Source organism: Chenopodium album, chromosome 18 (assembly GCF_948465745.1).
Source record: "Chenopodium album chromosome 18, dcCheAlbu1.1, whole genome shotgun sequence".
In the NCBI taxonomy this organism is placed as follows: domain Eukaryota; kingdom Viridiplantae; phylum Streptophyta; class Magnoliopsida; order Caryophyllales; family Amaranthaceae; genus Chenopodium; species Chenopodium album.
Window position 1 is genome coordinate 39,203,049 of NC_137851.1, and position 19,718 is coordinate 39,222,766.

A 19,718-nucleotide genomic window follows, 5' to 3' on the forward strand; every position below is an offset into this window, starting at 1 on the left:
ATCATATCGTGACTATTTAAACTACTTGTGCATACCTTATATGTGCTAACCGTTTGTTTGACTTGTGTTTAAATCTAAATAAACCAATTAATGACTAAAAAGGACTTTGTCTAATTAATTAATTAATTAATTTGACTAATTAAAGACTAATAAAGTAATTAATCTGACTTAGTACGACTTTAGGCATGTCCCCTTAAAGTAAGCTTACTGGAAACAGTCCCAGATTAATGTTCCAGCAACGGCGCAGGAGTTTGGGCTGTGGCACAACAGTTTACTGCCTGTCGCCTGGCGACAAGCTTTAAACTGTGGCGACAGTTCTGTTGTTCCGACGACAGTCCATATTCTTACTCAAGTCATCACGACGAGTCTAATTAACCAGTCTGCTAATCAGTTTAATCAATTTGTTAAGTCCTTAATTGAGTCTAGGCACCTAGTCCCGTACACAAGGGTCAAAGCATGTCACTTGCACTCACTTATGAAGCACACACTTAACATGTATGTCACACCTTGACCATGTCTAGAGAGTCTTGAATGCGTGTTTTCCGTCATTTTTTTTTAGGGGGGTAAGTCGGATATTAATCCTCCAATTAAACCACTTGTTTGATCCATTCCCAAAAATATACACCCCATTTTTTTAACCATAAAATCAAAGTCAATTTGAGTCAAGTCATTAAAACAAATATGGTTTAATCTACAGCGCGTGGTTAAGAAAGGAAGGGCGTTAATCAAGGACAACACTTTTGTTCAAATCTCACTTTTTGATGAGCCAATCGGTTGAAAAAGGAAAGCTAAAAAGACAATGGCAAGTCAAGAAGAAGTCAACGAACTCAAGAAACAGGTGGCTAACATGGCTGAAATGTTGAAGAGTCTGACTCTTCAAATCAATGACCCTACAAGATAACAACAGATGGAGCTCATCCAGGAAAGTTTGAGCAGATTATCCAATGACTATAGATTGCAAGGCATTAGCTCACAAGGGGTCTCAGTGGACAAGGATCTTCTTCCGCAAAATTTCAATGCCAACGACATCCCGAAATTCAAAGCAATGGATAACCCTTATTTTCATTTAAGAGCTTTTGAAACTATAATGAATATTAAGGGAATAGACAAAAAAGCTTTTCATTCTGTGTTTTCTCTATCTCTAGAAACCGTTTGTCAGCAATGGTACTTTTCTCTTGATAAAGAGAAAACCTCTTGTTGGGAGTCAATTGTAAACGCTTTCATTGATAAATATAAATGCAATATTCAAGTTGAAACTGATCATAGGGAACTTGAAATACTTAAGCAGAAAGAAAATGAAGGCTTTACTTCCTTCTTTAATAAATGGAAGGAAACTTCTGCAAAGATGGTTGAGGTGCCTAGTGAGAAAGAATCTGTGAGGATGTTCATCAAGAATCTCCAAGAAAAATATTCTAAGCATCTCAAATACCAAAATAACTTGCACACTTTCAAGGCCGTCTATGACATTGGTATCAATATTGAAGACGACCTAGCTAAACAGAAAGATGCTAACAGTACCTCTAATAGTGGATGGAAAGGCAAGAAGAACGACAATCCTTCTTCTTCCAAAAGCACCCACTCAAATAATGTTAGCACCTTTAATTTGAGTGAAGTCCTCGCCATGAATAATAAAGGACAAAAGAAACCACTTAGGAGGAACTTTAATCCTATTGGTATGAGTTATGACACCGCATTCGATCGCTTACATGCAAAAGGTTTTATAACTCCCATTGGACCGTTTGGGGACCCACCTGTCGAGAAGAGAACGGCTAGCTGGAACCCCAATGCACATTGCAAATATCATCAGGGTAGGGGCCATCTCACAGAAAATTGTTGGAAGCTAAAGGAAGCGATCCAAGATTTAATTGATAACAACAAACTTCCATTGCCCCCTGCAAGCAAGAAGCCAACTGTTAATAATGCACCACTGTCGGATTCCTTGGCTATCTCTGATGAGGAAAATCAGGTTGACCCCTCGAACCTCATTAAACCCGTTGAAGCTATTGAAGAAGAAGAGGAAGTCTTCGAAGATGCCGAGGATCATTTTCCTTGTGGACAAGAACCTGCGACTAAACAGGAAGTGTGTATCCTTATTCAGGTTGTGTTGGAAGCAAGAGAACTATTACGCGAGGCCATGGAGGTGGTAAAAGAACGAAACGAACTACTCAAAAGTAGACCTCTTCCTAAAGAAAAGAAATCGTTCTCCCTCCAAGTAATTGACAAACCCAAAAGGAGTAATAGGCCATACACTCCAATTGGAACTTCTTATGCAAACATGTTAAAAATGCTCTCCGAGAATGGTAAAATTCAACCTCTCGAACCAAGACCATTTGAATCACTAAAAAGGACAGATAGGTACTATTGTCCATATTATCAATCAGGAGGACATACTATAGAAAATTGTTTCAAGTTCAAAGACTTGGTCCAAAGATTGATTGATAACAAGAAACTAGTTCAAATCCCACAAGAACGAGATGCTACCATTAATGGGGTTTGGGATAGTGATGACGAGGATGTCTACCTTAAGGACGTCAAAGAAACTCCACTCTCGACAATATATCCAGTAGTTGACATTTGGGATGAAGAGGATTCAGATATAGATGTCCTCACCAGATCCGGGAGAATACAACCTCCCATTACTACACAACTTATTCCCACTATTCAGCAAGTTCCCATACCAATCATAGAAGACAACGATGTTGTCAAACAATTAAAAAAAACTAAGGTCGAAATGAACTTATGGAAATTTCTAGCTACATCCCGAGAATATAAAGTTACAGTCATGGATGCCTTAGCTAAAGTAGGGATAGAATCGGACACCACTCCTGAGGGGTTGGCTAACTTCCTCACGAGTGATCTCCCAAGTCCTACTAATTTGATCACTTTTTCCGACAAAGATCTATCACCGGAAGGTGACAAACACAACAAAGCTCTCAACCTCACAGTAATTTGCAAGAGAATGAACGTCCTTATGACTCTTGTAGATAATGGATCGACAATTAACGTTTGCCCACTTAGAACTGCGAGGATGTTGGGGATAAGGGATGAAGATTTATCTCCATCAACACAAGGGATAAGAGCTTACGATAACTCACGTCGCCAAGCATTAGGCACAATTACCATGAACATAACGACGGGAGTAATTGAACATGCCACCACATTCCAAGTAGTGGATTTTAAGGCCTCGTTCAACTTACTGTTGGGACGCCCTTGGCTTCATGACCTCAAGGCCATCCCTTCATCTCTTCACCAACAAGTGAAAGCCATAGTTGGAGGTGTACCAATTACAATCGATGCTTCACCTATGAGGATCAAAACAATAGAAAATCCACTAATCAATGTGGAGCACGATGAGAATGACGAAGATTTGTGGGGCTGTAATGAATAGGTCTCCTTAATTGAGGAAGATGAAAGGACCCCTCTTCGCTACGACCTCCACTCCAACATGATAATCAATGCTATCCTGAGAAAACAAGGACACTTCCCTGGAATGACTCTAGGAAAGAAGAAAGGAATAGCAAAACAGAGGGGACTACCTGGCCTCCCTAATTTAGATACTTTCGGACTTGGTTTTGAACCGACTCTCGAAGATCTAAAGTGAGCCCAGGAAAATTCAAAAGCACGTAGAAATGCTCGCGTACAAAAGAAAGCAATCCCAATGGATCAATACCCTCTTACTTTAAATGGACAATTCATAAGAGAGGGAGAAGATTATCCATGTTACGAATTTCCAGAACCCTTCATTGTAAACGACATAAGACAACCTGGGTTCGAAATATTTCTGGATTGTTGCTTTCTAGATGAGATCCTAACTTCTACCCATAAAGAAAAAGCACCCCGATGCTTTGACTTTAACGTCATGGGACTTCTCTTTGGGCAAGAAAAGAATGAGCCAAGATATATAGAGGATAACTCTTCACTCATTCAAACAGTCCTACAAAGTGAGAACTTTGATCCTTCCAAGCTCATCACTCCAGCAGAGGATTTAGTGCGAGGATGGCGCAAGATAGTGAAAGTGACTACTGCAAACGGAAAGAAGATCTCAATAACTACAGGACAAGGGCCAATGTTCGGAGAATCGTCTGAGTCTGAGTCTGAGACAGAGTCTTCCCCTATCGCGTCCTCTAAGTCTCTAGTTGTAGCACCTCCCTCTAATTCTTCTGTTCCAGTATTTACTCCTAGGATAATTAGTAATCAAGTCCCAACGGATATTTCTTTATTCGATGTAATGATTTCTGAGTTTAAAAATATGTCTTCTTCCCCTTATTCCTCGTGTTTCTCTTTAGCTCAAGATGACGAGTATTTCTTAACTAACGATGAAAATGACAAAGAAATTATTAAAGCAATGGAAACACTCGAAAATAATACACCAATAATTGAGGACACAGAAACGGTTGATATCTCAAAAGATCCAACCATCAAAAGAGAAGTTAAAATCGGACTCACGCTAAACACAGATGAAGAACCGATTTAATTAATCTACTTAAAGAATTCATCGATGTATTCGCATGGTCATATGAAGATATGCCAGACATTAATAGAGAAATAGCTCAACACACTATACCATTACTCCCAGGAATGAAACCTGTAAAACAAAAGTTGCGTCGACTGAAACCCGACGTAGCTCTTAAAATAAAAGAAGAAGTACAAAAGCAAATAACTGCAGGTTTTATCAGGGTATCCAAATACCCCGAATGGGTTGCAAATGTAGTCCCAGTTCTAAAAAAGGATGGTAGGGTTCGAATGTGTGTCGACTATCGAGATCTAAATAAGGCAAGTCCAAAGGACGACTTCCCTTTACCACACATCGATATTTTGGTAGATAATACAGCAAATCACGCACTTCTCTCATTTATGGATGGATACGCAGGGTACAACCAGATTCCCATGGCCGAAGAAGACATGGAGAAAACAACATTCATTACACCTTAGGGTACTTACTGTTACACGGTAATGCCATTCGGATTGAAAAACGCGGGTGCCACTTACTAACGAGCAGCAACTGCCCTACTCCATGACATGATGCACAAAGAAGTCGAAGTATATGTGGACGACATGATTATGAAATCTAAAGACCGTCCAGGACATCAAGTGGCCTTAAGAAAATTCTTCGAGAGGCTAAGAAAATACAACATGAGGTTGAATCCATCCAAGTGTGCCTTTGGAGTAACCTCAGGCAAACTCTTGGGATATGTTATAAGCTCTAGAGGAATAAAGATAATCCCAACCAAGATCAAAGCAATCATGTCAATGCCACCGCCCAAAACTGAGAAGCAATTTCAAGGATTTATTGGCCGGTTGCAATATATAAGTAGGTTCATATCTAAGCTAACAACAATATGTGAACCAATATTCGGGAAGCTTAAGAAAAATGTGCCAGTAATATGGGACGACGAGTGTCAAAAAGCCTTTGAAAAGATCAAAGCCTATCTCGCCAATCCTCCCGTATTAGCCCCAACACTTCCAGGAATCCCTCTAAGGCTGTACTTAATAGTCACCAAAGAAACAATTGGAGTTATGCTCGCACAAGAGGTAGAAGGAAAAGAAAACGCCATCTACTACCTAAGCAAAAAGATGCTCGAATATGAAGCACGCTATACACCACTTGAGAAATTGTGCCTCGCATTGGTGTGGGCCACAACCAAGTTAAGACACTACATGCTTCTTCACACAGTCTTTGTAGTGTCACGAATGGATCCTCTCAAATACTTATTCGAGAAATCCATGCTTAACGGACGCATCTCAAGGTGGATAGTCAACCTAGCCCAGTTTGATGTAAGATTCATGCCTCAAAAAGCTATCAAAGGATCTGTAGTCTCGAACTTCTTAACGGACTTTCCGATAGAAGATTCGACACCAATACATGACAATGAATTTCCAGATGAAGACTTAATGGTCACGGAAGATGATACTTGGACTTTATACTTCAATGGAGCCTCGAACCAAAAGGGATGTGGCGTAGGAGTCCTATTAGTATCACCTATAGAGGAGCATGTTCCAATTTCAATAAAGTTAGATTTCGACGTTACCAATAACGCTGCGGAGTATGAAGCATGCGTGGTAGACCTCGAAACAGCTTTAGCATTAGGTGTAAAGAAACTTCGGATATTCGGAGATTCTTCCTTGATCATCAACCAAATCTCCAAAAGATGGAAAGTAAGGAGCGAAAGCTTAGCCCCTTACCAAACCTATCTGGAAACTCTCACCGATCAACTAGAAAAGGTGGAATACACTTATCTAGCTAGAGAAGAAAACTAATTTGCCGATGCCTTGGCAAGACTAGCCTCAATGGTTAGGATTCCTAAGGAAATTAAGCAAATGCCTCTAACGATAGAGAAAAGACACAAACCAACATATATTCAACAATCCAAGAAGAATAAGAAGAAGAAGAAGAAGAACCATGGTATACTGACATACTCAATTATGTCACCAAAGGAGAATACCCTCCTCATGCTGACAAAAGAGCAAAACGAGCTTTAAGACTTTTGGCTTCCCAATACGTACTCATAAATGACGAGTTACACTAAAGGGTACCTAAAGGTCGAGCTCTATTATGTGTAGGCAAGAAAGACGCTCAAAGAAACTCACTGCAAAACATGTAGCACTCTTTATCGAAAGGAACATAATTTGTCGATACGGGGTCCCACATGAGATGATAACTGACAATGGAACTCACTTTCAAGCCGAATGTGAAGAATTGATACAAAAGTATGGTATTCAACATCACCATTCTTCCCCTTATAGACCTCAAGCAAATGGAGCAGTTGAGGCAGCTAATAAAAATTAAAAAACTATCATCGAGAAAATGACAGAAAATTACAAGGATTGGCCTGACAAACTCCATTTTGCACTTTGGGGTTATCGCACGTCAATTCGAACGTCAACAGGAAACACGTCATTCGCCCTAGTCTATGGAATGGATGTCGTACACCTTGTAGAACTAGAAATACCTTCTCTACGCATTGCGTTAGAAAGTAAACTCGATGAAGTTGAATGGACTAGAGCACGGTATGAAGAGTTAATTCTACTTGATGAAAAACGACTAGAAGCTCTATATCATACTCAATGCTACCAAACTCGTATGGCTAGACACTTCAACAAAAAGGTCAAGACAAGAAACATCAAGGTTGGAGACTTGGTACTAAAAGCACTAAGCAAAAATGTTCTGGATCCAAGAGGCAAATTCAGGCCCAATTGGTCCGGACCATACATTGTCAAAACAATCTTGTAAGGAGGTGCAGCTCAGTTAACTGACATGGACGACAATGAATTCTCAAACATGACCAATCTTGATCAACTTAAGAAGTACTACCCATAATTACTTGAGTAGGACACTCAAGAGAGCTACGTTTGGCCTGATTCCTTAAGAAAGGATACGTAGGCAACCCTTTAAAGGGTGCGGCCACTTTAATTATCAAACATTTCGTGTTTCAGCATCGACAACAAAAAAAAATTATCGCCAAACGACAAGCATGTCGCCAGGCGACAAGGCGAAAATTCTGGCGACAGACTCATATAAGCAGCGCCAATTTTCTGCGAACATTTGGACAACTTTGGTGAATGCTAGAAATTTTTTTCGACTTCCGTACTTGAAGAAATTTTTTCGGAAATAAATATTTTAAGTTGTTTTCATTGCTTTAAATGAACAAATGTAAAGTTAATTTAATTAAAAAGCTGAAATTGCATTAATAAATAAAGAATTACATTATTGATGGAATTTAAATAATGCTTAAAAAATTAAAATTAACTTAAATTGTCTAATAAATCGGAGGAAAAGCAATACTCTAATCTTTATTTTCTTTCTTCATCCTTTTCCAATTCTTGTCAGAAGCTTCCTCTTCATCCATCACTTTTACTAAGAGACATCCATTAGAGGCTCTACATTCGATTTTAGTATGGATAGTCTCTCCCACAGCTAAAACTCCATGCTTCTTCTCTACCCAAACCTTCTTTTTTGTAGAGTCCACCTTTCTTTTCCCTTTGTCTTTTTTAACACTCTTCTTTTTTGGCGTCACAGGAGTCTTAAACTCAACTCTTTCACCTAGTCGTTCCTTCGCAGGCATTTTCTTGTTACCAAGGCAAGTCTTCACATTGGTCTTCTCTATTTTGGTTCGGTCCTTTTGAGATCTACCAATCAACCATTGCTTCACATCATTGAACAAAGAAGGTGGAGCCTTTTGGGTAATCACTTTCCATAAAGGCCTAGCACAGCAATACCCGTCAAAACGTTCAACTTCTTGTGAAACCGGGAGTTCATAAGGGCGATGAAGATCTCCCGTAGGAATGGTTTGCGCAATCCCATATTGCCTCTTTACTTTACAGGGATAATAAAAGGTCAATTTTGACAAACTAGGAAGACGGCAAAAGGGTTGGGTATTACAACCAATCATCTTTTCAAGCTTCCACCAGGGAACGACCCATTTAATGGAGAAGTCACAACAGGTAAAAAATTTGCCCCACTCTAGGCGACCCATCTTCAAGGAGAAACGTTTCTTTCATTGAACAAGGCAATTGGGGGTATATTTGTCAACATTATCAGGAGGACTAATCAATTCTAGTCTCTCCATGAGCCACATCTATAAAAATCAATGCACATAGTCAGTATTGCTATACAAAAATATATTTTTAATTTCTGTAATTAAGAATATTATTTTTCTACCTGTAATAAAATTGGGGAGCCTCAAAGAGGTGCTTCTGGATTCTTTTTCAATTCATCAAGACTAAGCATAGTCTCTCCAACAATTAATGGCATTGGATTTCTCCCAGATTCGATTTGTTCTAGCACAAATATTATAATTGCTTGACCATCATTATTTTTACCACTAGTAAGAAAATATTGGCTAAGCATGCAAAAGAGGAAAGCTCTTCTCCTATAAACATGAAAAGATTCGGAGCGTGGTCTATCAAAATAAAAACGTGCAAATTCTTTTAAATCAACATTATTACCATGCACTATGTTTTTTAGATCTTTACCCCTAAGGTCAAGGAAACGCTCATAATCTTTGTAATAATACTCACTCACCGTAGGCATTACCACAAGATTTAATGGAGGAAAGCCTAGAATGGCACCAAACTCTTCTGGTAAAGGGAAAATCTCATCATAGCCTAATCTAAAACAATGAGTATTAGCATCCCAATATTCTAAGGCAGTATGAATGAAGTCTATATCAAGATCTACCCCCTTTATGCCATAAATACCCCCCATATAGAAAAAGTCAAGTTCCTTTCTCTCCTTAGCAGTTAAAGAACGACACCACTCACGAGTGAAATCACAAAAACTCTTCCTAATTAAAGCCATAATTAATTTTTGAGTTAATCTGTTCGAATTATACAGAAATCGTCAGATTTAGGGGCTATTTATAAACAATTTTTTGGCAGATTTCGAATTCTGTAAGGATTTGGAAAACTAAGTTTGTCGCCAGGCGACAAAAGGATACGCGTGACGATAATGCGTCTAAGCCAGCGACAATTACGCGTCATACAAACCGCGTTTTTTTTACTTCGATTCGACTTTGGTTTTGCACATTACACCCCGTTACTCAATACCCTTATATACAATTCCAATCCATATTGCTATTTTCTTTTTGATTAGATTGAGCTTAGGCTTATTTTAGTCGAAATCATTTTATTTTTCATTTTTTCTTTTGGTGGAGAAAGTCGGATACCCTCCATTAATAATAAAAATGACGGAAATTTTTGCGCAAAAATTAAGTCACAAATGCACACACTCACATACACATAAAATGAAAAATAAAATGCAAAGTTAAAACAGGCTTAATATAAAAGGTTTGTATATACAATATGAGTCATGTAATACAAAAGACAAAGTCCTATGAAGTCAAATAAATAAATGAGCACAGGTCCAAACTATGGCGTCGGAGGCCGTAAATGATGAGGTACGCCCATCATATCAAAGAACGCTGTAGTTTGGGGAATATGCCCCTCACCATCTCCTGACCCATTAGTTGGCAGAAACCTCAGCTCAGGGCCAATCCACCCACGCTCACCAATCGACAACGGCTGAGGCTGCAAGGGTTGCTGCGACGACGAGCTGACCTCGTACGTCCCACCACCCATCGAAGGAGCCGATGTCGCACCTCCTTGGCCCGTCGGCCCAGCAAAGACATCCTTAGGTGAAGAAGTCGAGCCCTCGGTCGGAGCAGCCTCAGACCGGCCACCTCGGCCGCTATCAAAAGTGTGGCGGCGCCTTGAGCCAGATCTACTCGGCTCTCTTCTTGCCTCGGGTCTCGACCGAGTGCGGGGTGAAGGAATAGGTTGTCCCTACAAAGGTAAATCAAGTCAGACACCAAGGAAAGAATATAATGAAAGGTGATACAAAAGAAAGACAAGAGAGATACCTCCTCAACGTCGTTCCTCCGACACGTAGCTCGGTCCCGTAATCTCACGAGCTGGCTGTGAAAGGCGTCTATACACCTCGCCATAGCTGTCACCACCTCGCGAGAAAACTGTCAAAGGAATAAACTCAGTGATAATACAGAACAAATACAAAAGCAAGAAAATATATAAACTCACCCGAGTTTGGTGACGAGGAATGGAGCGCTCCACAAAACGCTGATCCTCGGGAGCTGGAGGAATCATCTCCTCAATATGTCCGAACGTACCCTGGTAATAGATAGACGTCCTCGGAGGGACCAACTCCCTAGGCCCAGCCTGATAAAATTCAAAAGATCAGAATTCACTTGGGGGCTAGCTAAAGAAAAATAAAAAGGTAAAGCATACCGCTGCCTCCTCAGACAAAACAGGGGCCGGCACTAGCAAAGGCAGCAAGTCATCCTCGTAACTCTGCTCCAAATGGACATGAGACCGCCAGGGAGTGCCAGGAAACGACCGACTAGCAGAATCACGCATCAACGCCTCATGAAACATATGTTGAGGCGGGCAAGCGGGGACAACGAAAACATCCGAGGAGTGCTGAATAGCTACTTTCTTGCCAAGATACACCGTAGCATCATACGTCCCCTGAAAATAACGACGCTCGGTAGTATACCGCGCGGCCAGCGCAGGTATAGCTAAATCAGCCCACGGTCGGTATACCACGTCAGGATCCTACAAAATAGCTATGTAAGATAAATGCACTCAAAAGAGTAATATCAAAAAACAAGTGTTCACGAGAACCTACCGAGAGGATCAAATCTCGAATACGTGCAGTCTCGACCTGGCCCGTACGACCTCCCCAACCAGCGCCAATGGGGAGCTCGCGAGGTGAAGGTCTCACCAGCGCAAATGAGGGGAAGTACTCGTAGAACCAAATCTACATAGATAAGAGAAAGTCAGTAAATGCTTGCACAAGTCTAGAGCTAATTTCAAAAGGATATAAATATACCTCTACGACCCTCCAGAAACTGGAAAGTGCGACCTCTCCAGACAAGGCCTTGTGACGACAGGAACGTCGCAGGCCCAGAAGAAAGTCAGCGTAGGCTAAGCTGGCCCAGTCATACGTCTCGACCACAGGAAGGTCGCAAACAGCTCTCAAGTAGTAGAGAAGCATTCGACTACCCTTGTCAGGAGAAAAGGTCCCTGACAGCAAAATAAGAACAAATATACGCACCCGTTGCTCGCAAGTGGTCGTATCATCCTCAAAAGCCGCCACCAAGGTGGAACGACGGATGCACCGGGAACTAAGCTGTCCCGGCTGAGCCTCGGCACGGGCCCGAACAGCAATCGGACCCAATAACTCCGAAACCATCGGTGAGTAGACAGTAATATCACTGTCAAATGGCAGTGGAGAAGAACGAAACTCCAAACGTGTGATGAGACTGAAGTCGGCAGGAGTGACCGTCATCTCACCCCAGGGAAAATGAAAGGTGTTGGTGGTTTCCCAAAAGAACTCCACCAAAGCCCGGACGACGAGGTTACCCCCATCATAGGAGTATATGGCCTGAGTAGCCCGAAAGAGGGGAGTCAAACCACAGGACTCCCAGAGCTGTCGGAACACCTCGTCTCTGCTGAAATACGCTTTATATAGCGTATCGATGACGTTGTTGCCAGAACCATGACTGCGAGTCCTCCCACTAATAAGCCCGCGACGCACCCGCTCGGAAATATGGTGCTCGGGAGAAAAGAAAAGAGTGTGCTCATCCCACTCTGGAAGAGGTCCAAGTCTAGTAGAGGAGTCCTCACCCTCGCCGACGGGCTCGTCCTCCTGGCGTGCGTCCCTCAACTGAGAACTAGAGCCGCGTTGTCTAACCATGCTATATTATGCAAATAATAAAGATTAAGGTTCTATGGTATCTAAGGTTTGCCTAGCCGCATGATACTATGTTTGCAAAAAATGGAGTACGTAGTACAAAAACAGAGCACAATTTCAACATGAGCATAATTAGCATTTTCAAGCAACTAAAGAATTTCTTGGAGTACTATTACAAATATTGTGACAAGTTGTACAAGAAGAACTAGTAAAAACACAAAGAACGGATCACATTGTTCTTCACGACCTCAAGAGGTCCAACAATGGTGAATCTCTCATTTCTTCACCAAATTGAGTCAAGCAAGTCTCAAAACACTCCCAAGGCAATGCATAAACATAATAAAGCAAGTTCAAGGCATAAAATTTAGCAAACGAAGCGAATTAAGCAAAAACATGTTCGAATTTCTGAAAAATTCGTGAACAAAGAATGCATAATTCAGCAAAAACCGAGTTGAGTTTGAATAAAACTTACATGGATCGGGAAAATAGATGAAATAAGCTTTGATTTGCAACAAGTTTGAGCGAATTCGGTTGAGAATTGAGCGAGAACGAGAAGATCGAAGTTTTTAAGTAAATGCGAAAAACAGAAGAGCAGCAGCGGAAAACGAAGAAGAATGGGACGGTATTAAAAAAACCCGGCCCTGTCACCAAACGACAAGTTTGTCGCCTGGCGACAAGCGGAAATAATGGCGACAAGCAGTTCCGGCTAGCGCTGGAGCGGCGCCAGAGTACAGGGCTCCATAATATGGTCATGTGAACCTCGTGCAGCGGTTTGTGTTCCTTGGTACGCCAGTTAGCCCCTCTAAGAAACTTGACATGATCGGCTCGATTACGATTAAATCAAGTGATCCACCAGATGAAAAGATCGTCTCACTTAGCTTAAAGCGCCTAAACGTTGGCTCACTACAAAGGCACCGACATAACGGTTCATAAACAGCAAAGGCACCGACATAATGGTTCATAAACAACAAAGGCACCGACGTAATGGTTCACAAGCAAGCAAAAGCGCCGACGTACTGGCATAGCAGAAGCAAAGTTCAAGCGAACTTTAAAGGATCAACAGGCATTGGTCTTCGGTGATATTCTTCGGAGTATTGTCACAAACAAATAAGGATAACTACAAGCAGAGTTATCTTCGATCATGTTCCCTAGGATATGGAAGATGGTCGCAAAAAAACTTAAGATGGCTACAAGTAGAGTTATCTTCGATCGTGTTCCCTAGCATGTGGAAGATGGTCACAAAAAACTGAAGATGGCTACAAGCAGAGTTATCTTCGATCGTGTTCCCTAGGATGTGGAAGATGGTCACAAGCGGCGGAGAATGACTACAAGCAGAGTCATCTTCGATGAAATAGGAGGCAGCTACAAGTAGAGCGGTCTTCAACAAATGCATCAAATCGGTTACTTTCAGAGACGTGTGCTCGACGGTGCAAGATACGTGTTTCTTAACTCTTTTATCTGTTTTAACTAACGCTAGTTTGCAGGTATCGACGTTACAAGAATGATTTAGGATTGCAGAACGTTCTGAATTATTCTCCGTCCCTATCGCTACTTTGACTTTCGTTTACGAAACTTGCGTGTCTCCAAACTCAGTCAAAGTGGGGGCTTCTGTAGACACCCAAATGTGTCTCCCCAAAACCAAACTCAGTGATGAATACCTTTTGCATTGAATGATAATCGAACGAGGTGAAAGTATGAAAGTTCAAGTGTTGCGGTTGGTTTTTTATTTAAAAATTCTTTCTTTCTATTTTTGAAAAACAACTCTATTTTATGAAAACAGCCAATCAAGTTTAGTTTGGTCCATGACAAGGGTCCAATAATAGTGTAGTTGGATGGGGCTTGGAAAGAGCTTTCCAACGACATATTATAAGCCCAATTCCGATGAATAATGAGGAAGTTATGGCCAAAATACTAAACTGGACCCGGTTTGATCTTTACCTACGGCCCAATGATCTAGGGGAGGGCCTAATGATAATTATTATTCCTAAAGTTATTAGAATTGATTATAGTCTTCTAGAATTCTTTAGAAGGTTCTCTTTAGTCCTAATAGGATTAGAATTAATAATTATATTTTGATAAAGTTTTATTTGGAATAAAATATTATTTTATGAAAAATACGATTTCAGTTTTCATACGGACTTTACAAGTCAATTTTTATTGATAAATGGACTCCGTGTTTGAAAGCGCGTAGGAGTCCAGGCTGTTGCCAAACGACAGGCCTGTCGCCTGGCGACAAGATCGGTTTTGCGGCGACAGAGTGGAGTTTTATTCCTTATCAAATTCTACCTATTTCCGGACTGTTTTCTTATAAATAGGGTCCTGAACCTCCGTTTTGATACATCTACAATTCACAATCATCATCAATCATCTCTTCTCTCTCTAAGCTCTCATCTCTCTAGCTTTTCACAAACAAAATTCCGCATTCACGAGATCTAGACACACCTAGCCAAGTTCGAAGTTGCCTTCGCCCTAGACGTGAAAGGTTATAATTTCTGAGGGTTTGGTCCCAAATCTCTCTTTCAATTATTTAATTTAATTGTTTGATTTCATATTTTCCTTGAAGTTAGTAACGCGTGTATTTTGTTATTAGAAAGAGGCACGAGGCATCAAAGTATGTAATCTTATTGCTCTATTCTTGTAGAAAGCATGTTTAAATTTGTTTAATTCCTAGTATCATGTTAGGATGTCTTTATTGCTTTCTAGAATCATGTTTAGGGTGCCTTTTACTCTTTTCTAATATCATGTTAGTATCATGTTAGAGCTAAAGCTTTGATCTTTAGTGTTTAGTGACATGCAAGGGTTTGTTATTAATCATGTTAGTATCATGCCTAGGATCTTCCTAATAATATTATTCTTTAACATGATTATGATTATAATTATGATGATTGTTATTATGTTGCTTGATTATTTATTGTTATTGCTTGATCACGTCTCTCTTGCAAGATTAAAGGGAATTTGTACTTGTAATCACGCTTAATAAGATAATTAATAATCTTGTTTAGGGATAATATGATTATAATTCAAGTGATCGCCAATAATAGTTTTGCTTGTGCATTAAATTCAACCAACATAGATAAACAGGTTTAGGGTTTGATCTAATGATTGCATGCTAGTCAGAAAGCGCACATGAATACGAGAAGAATGAAGTAGAGGCCTATAATTAGGGCAGGTTCAATCTCTTTAAGGTTGGATTTGTACCTTCATCCCCGAACCCTATTTGGTTCAAGACCTTTTGGAGTTGACGATCTCCTGGATCGTTAAGGGGTGTAATCTTCACCTTGTGAACGGTTTACAAGTTTCTAAAACTTGTTGGCGACTCTTTTTCTCTAGCTTCCTTCCCTTTGGACACCACCACGCTTAAGTGTATGATCACAGTGGGGTTCAAGTTTGGGGTAATGCTTGAAATATTCCCTACACTTACAGAGTTTCCTTTATCACAAAATTGTGATATAATGAGCAAATTGTGCATTAAGCCCTCGACTAGGAACAAATTATCTATAGAGTGAGACTTTGATCTTCCAATCTTTCCTTTTCCAATGATCTCACCCTTTTTATTATCCCTAAAGATTACTGTTCCTCCAGGGTAGTCTTCTAGTGAGAGGAATTTTGATTTATCACCTGTCATATGCTTTGAACACCCGCTGTCGAGATACCACGAATTGTTCCCCCTCACTAGGACCTGCAAGAAAACTAAGCATTAGGATCAGGAACCCAAAACCTAGGTTTTCTTGGGTTCCTTAGACGTAGATGCAATATTAGTTTTCTTGACCCACGCTTGTTTAACATTTATTTTATCAGCTTCCTCTCTTATTCTACATTGACCATAGAGATGTCCAGACTTACCATAAAACGTGCATACTTTCATGCTCGGTAGCTCAAAATATTTCTTTTGCTTACCTTTCCTCTTGGCCATATAACCAAGTCCTTTAGTGCGTCTTGTTTGAGCTTCTGCAATCCACTTAGGTATGAGTTTTGGGTCTATACTTCTATCTTTTCTGGCATTTAGTTCCATCTCAAGTTAATCCTTTTGATTTTATAGAGTCAAAAGTTTAAGCATTTGATCACTTGAGGAACTGGTAGAACTGATATCAGAATTCATGAGCTTATACTGAGTTAATTCAACATTCAGAAGAATACTTTCATTTTTTATTCTATCAGCTATCTCAGTTATGTGTTTGTACTTAAGGTCAAGCTCTCTTAATTTTCTTTGAGACTTAGCATAGGTTGTTTCCAACCAAGCGTCATGTTCTTTGCAAACCTTAAGAGCTTTTTCACACTTATTTAGCTTGACATATTTTTCTCTAAAGAATTTTTCTTCGTCTAGACATATATCAATTAGTACTTCTTTAGAGAGAGTTTTAAGCTGTTCAGGATCAAGAAATACCTTTTTCTGGAGTTTCTCAAGGTAGGCTTTCTCATCACCTGATTTAGCCATCAGACAAAGATTAATTAGTTGTCTTCTCCTCTGGTTGATCGTCTTCTTCTTCTTCATTGTCTGAATCTCCCTAAGCAGCTATCATGGCTTTCTTCATGTCTAACTTGGAATAGTTTGCTTTGCTGAATTTTTCCTTTCCTTTGCCTTTATCATTTTCCCAAAGAGGGCAATCTCTGATAAAGTGGTCATGGGATCCACATTTGTGGCAGCTGTAGTCAGGCTTAAATGTTGAAGGCTTCTTCAAGAAGTTCCTTGAGGTGCGTCCTTTCTTAAACATCTTTTTGAATCTTCGCACGATCATGGAAGCCTCATCCTCATCTACTTTCGAGTCTTCCTCATCTTCCGCCTTAAGTGCTAGCCCTTTGTTCCTCACAGGTTCATTATTGACTTCAAGGTGCAACTCATGAGTCATGAGTGAACCTACCAACTGCTCGATATTGAACTTGGTAAAGTCCTTAGTTTCCTGAAGGGCTGTCACCTTAGCTCTCCATCTCTCATCCTGTGGAAGGCTTCGAAGGACCTCCTAACTTGCTCATCTATAGGAATTTGTCTGCCAAGGGAAACCAACTCATTTATAATGTTAGTAAATTAGGTTAGCATCTCTTGAATGGTTTCTCTTGGTTGCATCTCAAATCTTTCATACTTAGACATAAGTAGATCGATTTTTGAGCGTTTAACCTCATTGGTTCCTTCACGAGTAATCTGCAGCAAATCCCAAATTTCCTTTGCGTTCTTGCACCGATTGTGTTCGTGAGGTCCAAGTCCACATTGGAGCAATCTCACAGCCATAGCATTGATTACCATTTTATCAAAATCTTCTTTCTCATATTCAGACATGGGATTAGGGATTACCTCATTTTGAGCGTTTGTGTTGGTAACTTTGAAATTACCAACTTTGATGACCCTCCGGACTTGGTAGTTATGTGCCTTGATAAAGATCTCCATTTGGTTCTTCCAGTAAGTATAGAACTTACCATTAAACGTCGAAGGCCTCTGAGTTGAGTATCTTTCCTCGAGCTTTTCACGCGTATTCATCATTTTCAAGACCTTTCTTCTTCAGGGTTTCTTGATTCTTCGAGAAGTTAGGCTCTGATACCAATTGTTGTTTCAATGAATACTACAAGAAGGGGTAGTTGAATTGTAATATGACATATTTTTCAAACTTTTTGCGGAAATAAAAACAAGTAAGCTAAGGGAACTGAAAGTGCGAGAGAGATTTTACGTGGAAAACTCTTTGGCCCTAATTAAGGAGAAAAACCACGACCACTTGGGATTTTAGGATTAGAATCTTCATGAGAATAGGGCAAATGGTCCTATTACAAACTAAAGACTCTAACTTTAAGTTCCTTAACGAACCCAAAGCCCCGAGAAACAAGTTACCCAACTTGTTACCCTTCTCTTTTTTTTTTCTTTTTCTCTCTTCTCACTTCTTTTTCTCTTTCTCACTTCTCTTTCTTACTTCTCTTTCTCACATACAGAAGTTCACTCAAACTTCCCAATTCCCAAAAATACAACTCTAAAAGATTAACTCTAGTATAAGGACATTAGAACACTCTTTCTCACAAGTGTAAAATTGACTCTTGACTCAATTAAAGAAAACAAAGATTGAAATCTATTTGAGCAAGGGTGAGTTTTTCCAACTGAAATCAATGACTACTTATAGAGCAAAAGTCTCTTTGAAAAAACCTCTTTGTGCAGCAAATCCATAACGACACTACTACTACGCACTAAGAAGATCATGTCCTTAATTCAAGGAACATGAACTCCTCAATGTGCAAGACCATGACTTAAGAAAGATCATGGGGAGTATGCCGCAAGTTTTGGAAAACTAAAAATCAGATATTATTTGAAAAAAGATGTTTCGAAAATAAATAAAATAAAATCCTATAAAAGATAAAACTTAAAACTCAACTGTTTTCCTAAACTAAGCATGCACAATTTTAATGTTTTTGACCAATTCCACACAGCTATTTTCGAGGGTAATTCTATCCTTATACTTACATAAATCCTAAAATATAAAATATCTTAGTCTTCATGATTCTCATATGAAGCTTCTACTCCGAGGCTTCTCTTCCTTGGAAGGAACTTCTCTTCTCTGGTGAATCTTCCACTCTAAAGCTTCTGTTCCCTGAGGGGAAACTTCTCTTCTCAAGTCTTCATTTCTGAAGCACCAGTTTCTATGGAGGAACTCTTCTCTTATTGGATTACTTTGTTCCTGGCTTTCTTGTTCCTCATGGAATCTTCGCAAGACACTCAATTCTCCTAGTCTTTGCAATTAATCACACACTCAAACAATCAAGCTCTTATTAGTTTGTAAATAAGTTAGGTTGTGTCATCATCAAAATCATAAAGTCCAACAAACCTTATTATTTTTGGGGAGAGTGTATTCTCACTGCCGCTCATTTAATTAACCGTACCCCAACTCCTCTTTTAGGGAACAAAACTCCTTTTGAAATCCTTTTTAACAAACCCTCATCATTTGACTCGATTCGAACCTTTGGGTGTCTATGCTTTGCTCATAATCAGAAAACCAAGGGAGATAAATTTGCTAGTCGAAGTCGCAAATGTATTTTAATGGGATATCTATTTGGTAAAAAGGGATGGAGAGTGTTTGATTTAACTACAAAGGAATTTTTTGTCTCACGAGATGTGAAATTCATTGAAGAAGTATTTCCGCTTGGGAATCCGAAGGTCGTGAATATTTTCAATAGTGAGTATGAGGATCATAATATTCATGAGGATTTTTCAGCAACTATTTATGAGGAAGATGTGTCGTTGATGATCCAAACCATGCAGCCCAACCCAATAACCAAGACCCAGTGGCAGACCAGGCTTCATCAATGCTCACTGGGCCTTCGGCAGATCAGCCCACTATGCCTTCTGGTGATCCCACTGGTTATCCAGTGCCAAATGGGCCACCCAATACTTCCCCCATCTCCATGCCATTTTATCAGGATGTGGATGGGGCTTCCTCGCGTGGGCCCACGACTGGTACACAAGTCTAAGACAATGAAGTTGCTTCAAATGATCAAGCATTAGGACGTGGATTGAGATAAAAATTTCCAAACGTCTTTC